The following is a 6,000-nucleotide window of genomic DNA, read 5'->3' as shown; positions in this document are numbered from 1 at the left end:
GGTGGCAGTTGTGGTTGGTCGGTGCTGTGTCCAGGGTTGGTGCTGGGGCTGGAACTGGGACTACCAAGGTGAAAGATTTATGCGATCTGAAGAGAAACCAGGGTGTATTACCAATGGAAGAAAACCGTTCCCTTCCAGTTCTCTGCTATTCACAGTCGTGGTTAGATGAAAAACAAAACTCAATACCACTGATGCAACACAAACACACATTACAGTCCCCCGATGCAAATTAAGAGACACGTTTTAAAACTCTGTTACTTCATTCATTCTTCACAGGAACGAAATGCAAGCGTTATACAGACCACTTCCTGGTTTGTCCCATTCATTCCTAAAACAATCTGATCTGCAACGCCATTGTGATGTCACCAAAAAGGAGAACGATGTTGGCGTAACAGTTTAGCTACCATCAAAAGCCTACTATTAAAATTGGAAACGATGTTCAATTTGTAAGATTTGCCGACGGGAGGCAATACAACGAATCTGCTTGGAGCATGCGTTGAGACCCTAGCAACTTCTTCACAAGCCAGGCGTAAGAAGGGAAGAGGGGTGGCAAAAATGTATATTCAAATTGGCAACATGTAACCGCTGGGCTTTATAATTGCGTGTAACCACTGTCAAGCAATGTATCTAAACAGAAACACACAATTCTTTTCTATGGCAAAACCTATCACTGAATGACTTCTTCTTGGGGTCAAATAGGCCTAGGCCTTGTGACAATGTGCCTGCCTGTGAACTACTTTCTTCTGTTTCTACTCCCAAACAAATTGTTTGCTACAAACATTTGCTATCTACAGTTGAAGTCGGAAGATAGTATACACCTTAGCCAAATATATTTAAACTCAGTTTTCACAATTACTGACATGTAACTCTAGTAAAAATTCACTGTCTTAGGTCAGTTAGGATCACCACTTTATTTTAAGAATGTGAAATGTCAGAATAATAGTAGAGAGAATTATTTATTTCAGCTTTTATTTATTTCATCACATTCCCAGTGGGTGAGAAGTTTAAATACACTCAATTAGTATTTAGTAGCATTGCCTTTAAATTGTTTAACTTGGGTCAAACATTTCGAGTAGACTTCCACTGCTTCCCACAATAAGTTGGGTGAATTTTGGCCCATTCCTCCTGACAGAGCTGGTGTAACTGAGTCAGGTTTGTAGGGCTCCTTGCTTGCACACACTTTTTCAGTTCTGCCCACAGATTTTCTATAGGATAGAGGTCAGGGCTTTGTGATGGCCACTCCAATACCTTGACTTTGCTGTCCTTAAACCATTTTGCCACAACTTTGGAAGTATGCTTGGGGTCATTGTCCATTTGGAAGACCCATGTGCGACCAAGCTTTAACTTCCTGACTGCTGTCTTGAGATGTTGCTTCAATATATCCACATACATTTTCTTTCCTCATGATGCCATCTATTTTGTGAAGTGCACCAGTCCCTCCTGCAGCAAAGCACCCCCCACAACATGATGCTGCCACCCCCGTTCTTCACGGTTGGGATGGTGTTCTTCGGCTTGCAAGCATCCCCGTTTCCTCCAAACATAACGATGGTCATTATGGCCAAACAGTTCTATTTTTGTTTCAACAGACCAGAGGGCATTTCTCCGAAAAGTACGATCTCTGTCCCCATGTGCAGTTGCAAACCGTAGTCTGGCTTTTTTATGGCGGTTTTGGAGCAGTGGCTTCTTCCTTGCTGAGCGGTTTTTCAGGTTATGTCGATATAGGACTCGTTTTACTGTGGATAGAGATACTTTTGTACCTGTTTCCTCTAGCATCTTCACAAGGTCCTTTGCTGTTGTTCTGGGATTGATTTGAAATACATCCACAGATACACCTCCAATTGACTCAAATAATGTCAAATAGTCTATCAGAAGCTTCTAAAGCCATGACATAATTTTCTGGAATTTTCCAAGCTTTTTAAAGGCACAGTCAACTTAGTGAATGTAAACTTCTGACCCACTGGAATTGTGATACAGCGAATTATAAGTGAAATAATCTGTCTGTAAACAATTGGTGGAAAAATGACTTGTGTAATGCACAAAGTAGATGTCCTAACCGACTTGCCAAAACTACAGTTTGTTAACAAGAAATGTGTGGAGTGGTTGAAAAACAAGTTTTAATGACTCCAACCTAAGTGTATGTAAACGTCCGACTTCAACTGTATAATATCACAAGTTAACAAAATTATTTAGAAAACAATGTTATAACAAACGCTGGAGTCTGGTATTATTTTTTATGTTTACATTTCGTAGCCTATTTCATTGGTTTGGTATCGTCAACCTACTCTCTCACCACCACTGGTATGGCACCTACAGTTAGGTTGGAGTCATTAAAACTCGTTTTGGCTAAGGTGTATGCAAACTTCCGACTTCAACTATATGTGAACGTGCCACTGAAGTCACGCCTCTCATTATTTTGTTTTTAAAGTTATCAGAGACTGTGTTAGCACTGTTCGTTAAGAATGTACCTGTTTAAAGGAGTGAGTATTACAAGTTAGGGTAGGTCTTTTAAGAAGCCCGTTCGCCATGTAGTTAGTTGCTAAAGTAACATGTTGTTGGTTATTCACTCAAATGTACGTTTAGCCTTAGCCAATTCATCAAATCAAATCAAATCATGGACTCTAATTAAGTGATAATGCCCTTGAAGCCGGTGTTTGGAGGATATATTGGCACGGGTTTTGTCCATTGACGGCCGGTAAACCGTGCCAATATATCCTCCGAACATCGGCTTCGAGGGCATTATCATTTTATACAATGGGTTACCAACATATTCAAATAATGTTTTGTCATATTTTCATTAATGTTATTTTGATGAATTTCTTCATACTATTTCATCCTTCCACAAGATATAGTCCTGACACAAATCTAGGATCGCTACCCAAGCCGGCTGGTCGTTCGTTCTATCGGGTCGGTTGCCAGAGACTCGACCCAGTCGCTCAGTCTTTTTATTCTGTTTCTATAGAAGCGACCCAGTCGTTCGTTCTAAATGTTCCATTGCCATACTGGCTGGCAACGTTCTTATCCCTTGCTTGCTAGCTATCCAACTACGGCTAATTTACAGTCACGTCAAAAAGTGCAGCCAGAATAACAACAAAGTAGCGCATTTGTTAAAGCTGTTTTCTAGTGGCATTTATTTGGATTCATCCATAACAATGAGCTAATGAGGTGTGATTTTGCCTGGCATAGAAAATGTACTCACTTGTCAGGGCACTTGTCCAGAGGAGCTAGCCAACAACACGGCTAACACAATCACTTCAAACTGAAGCTGGAAACACTGCAAACTAGCTGTACTTTGTTTAGTTTGACCTTTTTTCAATTGACATTTCTTTGTATATATACATTAAAATGATGCCAGCTTATTCATGATTTCGACTGGCTGAGAAACTCTGCCTGCCTTTCTGTCTCATCCCAACTCCCGACACGTTCATTACTATGGGACAGCTGGAGATCAAATTTGAATATTAAAACAATGTTGCAAATGTCAGAGAGACAGACAGCAAGGTTTAAACAAATCTCTGCTGTTGAAAACTTAATGTTAGTCAAAAAGAAATGTGAGATAATGTCTAGATGCTTTTTATAGTGGAGATCAAGTTCATAAATTGTTTGGCTGGGCAGATGAGACAGTGAATTGTGCATTCCGATAGAACAGAGTAAATAGGCTTTCTAACGTCATAGGTTTAGCCAGTGGTAACTCGTGGAATAGAAACCGGCATGGAATGCGGTTTTAACCAATCAGGATTAGACCCACCCGTTGTAAAACTAGCTTTAACGCCTTTGTTAAGAGCCCAGACACTCGGTCTGAACTTTAACACGCATCGCTTGGAAACATAAGGAACGTATCATATAAGTGAGATTTTTTTCTTCCAAAAACTACAAGTTAAACTAGGCTACTACTAGTCACTCCTGACTTGACTGCCCTTGACCAGCACAAAAACATCCTGTGGCGTACTGTATTAACATTGAATATCCCCCGCGATATTCAACTTTTCAGGGAAGTCAGGAACCAATATACACATTCAGTTAGGAAAACAAAGGCTAGCTTTTTCAAACAGAAATATGCATCCTGTAGCACTAATTCCAAAATGTTTTGGGACACTAAAGTCCATGGAGAATAAGTGAACCTCCTCCCAGCTGCCCACTGCACTGAGGCTAGGAAACACTGTCACCACCGATAAATCTACGATAATCGAGAATTTCAACAGGCACTTTTCTACATCCGGTCATGCTTTCAACCTGGCTACCCTTACCCCGGAAAACAGCTCTGCAACCCCCGCAGCACCCTATGCAAGCCCCCCCCTCCTCTGCAAGCCCCCCCCCCCCCCCCCCCCTCCGCTTTTACTTCACCCAAATCCAGATAATTGATGTTCTGAAAGAGCTGCAAAATCTGAACCTCTACAAATGAGCTGGGCTAGACAATCTGGACCCTCTCTTTCTAAAATGATCCGCCGCAATTGTTGCAACCCCTATTACCAGCCTGTTCAACCTCTCTTTCGTATCGTCTGAGATCCCTAAATATTGGAAAGCTGCCGCGGTCATCCCCCTCTTCAAAGGGGGAGACACTCTAGACGCAAACTGTTACAAACCTATATCCATCCTGCCCTGCCTTCCTAAAGTCTTCGAAAGCCAAGTTAACAAACAGATCACCGACCATTTCGAATCCCACCGTACCTTCTCCGCTATGCAATCTGGTTTCCAAGCTGGTCATGGGTGCACCTCAGCCACGCTCAAGGTCCTAAACGATATCATAACCGCCATCAATAAAAGACAATACTGTGCAGCCATCTTGATCGACCTCGCCAAGGCTTTCGACTCGGTCAATCGCCACATTCTTATTGGCAGACTCAATAGCCTTGGTTTCTCAAATCACTGCCTCACCTGGTTCACCAACTACTTCTCTGATAGAGTTCAGTGTGTCAAATCGGAGGGCCTGTTGTCCGGACCTCTGGCAGTCTATGGGGGTTCCACAAGGTTCAATTCTTGGGCAGATTCTTGGGCAATTTTTTTGCCCCACTGTGTATACAGTATCGAGACCACGTGCAACACCGTGCGAGGCCGCCACGGCAGGAAACAAATCTAGTTATAAACTTCCCCATGAGGACAGAGAGTAGAGAACCGGATAACTCAGAACACAATGGAGATATCACTGAGGTGTACCAAACTGGTCGTAAAGGAAGTCCAGTGGACTTTTCCATCTCCTAAACAAATGGCAACAATAATCATTCCTTGCCATGTGTAGTAGCCACTACAATGCAACTAGTGAAGTGCTCTAATCATGTGTTCCTGTAGGATAACATTTCAGAATAAATCGGCAGAACAACTGGTCCCCTTGAGTAACAATACCACAGTGAGTCCGGCAACAATCAGTAAGAGGATTAGAGACCTCACAAGTCAAATTGCTATTGATAATAGCGACAGAGGAGTTAGTAGTCACTCAGATTGCAACACGTGTAAGGGAACCTCCAGAACACTCTCCTTATAGTCAACACACATGACACTAATAAATAGAACCCTCCATTCAGGAGGAAAGTTATTAGAAGTCATGAACCATGATAACACTGCGTAGGACTGGTTCAGTGTTTAGAGTACTTCTGTCGTGAAGTTAGCTCCTCCGTGGATAACATAGCTATGAAATAGACGTCTTCATACCTATCGCCACTACAACAGTGGAAGACACAGTGACTTGTAGTAAAACCACTACAGACTCCCTCCACACCAATTCTGACTGACCTCGAGACATTGACATGAAAATTACCTGATTTACGTCAGACTCATTCTGAACAAGTTGTAGTCTACCACAGCGTTTCTTAAATTATGGGACCTGTTAATAGTGGGTCGTGTAATAAATATCATTTATTATAACACAAGCATATTTGCTATTACATTGTTATAACTAACTTCTTTCCAAACAGGGTTTCTCACAAACTCAAAAGCAGATACGGAGACCCACACACACCCAGAGACAGATGGCTGACACAGGCCTTTTCATAAAGACTGATAAGAAAA

This window comes from Salvelinus alpinus, chromosome 7 (genome assembly GCF_045679555.1).
Source record: "Salvelinus alpinus chromosome 7, SLU_Salpinus.1, whole genome shotgun sequence".
NCBI classification, from domain to species: Eukaryota; Metazoa; Chordata; class Actinopteri; order Salmoniformes; family Salmonidae; genus Salvelinus; species Salvelinus alpinus.
The sequence above is the reverse complement of the archived record's forward strand: the minus strand, read 5'-3'. Positions refer to the sequence as shown.